Here is a 2039-nt window from a genome sequence, read left to right on the forward strand (position 1 = left end):
GTGATGCACTAGGCCAGCAGTCGTCAACTGGTGGTCCGCGGACCACTGGTGGTCTATGAGGTCTGAAAAGTTGGCAACCGCTGCTCTAGGCCTTTAAAAGAGGCAGTCCAATGAAGTTTTAAACCCATGTTTTCCTTTGCTATTACAGTACATTTCCATGTAGAAGACAAGCACTATTGACTTTTATCACTGATCTTAAAATAGCAGGTATTTAATAAATGAGTGTTATTGTTGATTATGGGGTTTCTTCTTCCTCCAAAAATTATTCTCTAAAATGAGGTTGATTCTTCCATTCACAATAGCACAAAAACATGAAGTGCCGAGGGGTAATGCAATATGAAGAAAAATAAAACTTTACTAAGGGAAAAAGAGAAGATTTTCTTCCTTTGGTGGGACATGGGTTAAATGTCTTAAAGATGAATAATGTTAATGTTTTCCAAATAAGTTAAATAGAATTCTAATTATTATTCATATAAAATATTTGGGGGACTTAAAAATCATTCCAATATTGTCCTGGGAGAAAAAAATAGAGAATGGCCCATTTTTTTTTTGAGAAAGAATCATAATGAGAAAACACTTGTACCATATTGTATTAAAATGTATTACAGCACTTCACACCCATTAGGGTGGCTATTATAAAAAAAAAGAATACAGTGTTGGTGAGAATGTGGAAGAATTAGAACCCTGTGCATACTGGTGGGAATATCAAATGGAGCCACTCCTGTGGAAAACAGTATGGCAGTTCCTCAAAAATTAGACATAGAACTGCCATTTGATCCCCAATTCTACTTCTGGATGTTACACAAAAGAATTGAAAGCAGGGAGACAAACAAATCTTTTTACACCGTGTTTATAGCAGCATTATTCACAATGCAAAAAGGTGGAAACAACTCAAATGCCTATGGGCAGATGAATGGATAAACAAAATGTGGTATATCTATCTATCTGATGAAATATTTTTCAGTCTTAAAAAGGAATGAAATTCTTCCTGTTCGTTGTGCCTTAGTGGTTGAGCATTGACCCATGAACCAAGAGGTTACTGATTTGATTCCCGGTCAGGGCACATGCCTAGGTTGCGGGCTTGATACCCAATAGGGGGTGTGCAGGAGGCAGCCAATCAATGTTTCTACCTCTCTCCCTTCCTTTCTCTCTAATATCAATAAAAAGAAACATTTTTTAAAAAGGGAATGAAATTCAGATACATGCTGCAACATGGATGAATCTTGAAGATATTATGCTAAATGAAAAAAACCAGACATAAAAGACAAATACTGTATGACCCCACTTACATGGGGTACCTAGAATGGTCAAATTCATAATGGCAGAAAGTAGAACAGCGGTTGCCAGGGGCTGAAGGGAGTGGAGTCATTATTTAAAATGGGGTACTGAATTTCAGTTTGGGAAGATGGTGTTTATGATTGTACAACACTGTTCATGTCCTTAACACCACTGATTGTATATTTAAAAATGATTAAAATGATGAATTTTATGATGTTATACACATTTTACCACAATAAAAATATCCAAAAACTGTATTGCAAAGTTATACTAGGTGAAGTAGCAGAGTAATTGCTCAAGATTGATAATCAGTTCAATGTAACCACATAGATAAAGAGAGAAACCCTACTATGTTAATGAATTTAATATTTGGTATATATATATATCATAAATAAGTTGATAAAAGAAGAATTACTTAATAAATACTGGGACAATTAGTGAGTTATTTTGATATGTCTTGAACATTCTAAAGTCTTTTATAATCTTATATACCAGGTGCATTAAGATATTCAAATAAAAAAATGAAAGTATGAGAATACTTGTCTAATCTCAGGATGGGGACATATTTTCTAAAAAATAAAGATGAAGCATTATAAAGAAGTATTTGATAGGTTTTATGCATAAAATACTTCTGCACATAAAATCTACTATAAAAATCCAAAGGCAAGTGATAACTAGAAAAAATATTCATAGAAGAAAGGTTTACTAACATCCTGTACATAGTTTATGCAAATATAAACACTTTAAAGAAGGAAAAGATA

This window comes from Myotis lucifugus, unplaced genomic scaffold, assembly GCF_000147115.1.
Source record: "Myotis lucifugus unplaced genomic scaffold, Myoluc2.0 scaffold_0, whole genome shotgun sequence".
Lineage (NCBI taxonomy): Eukaryota > Metazoa > Chordata > Mammalia > Chiroptera > Vespertilionidae > Myotis > Myotis lucifugus.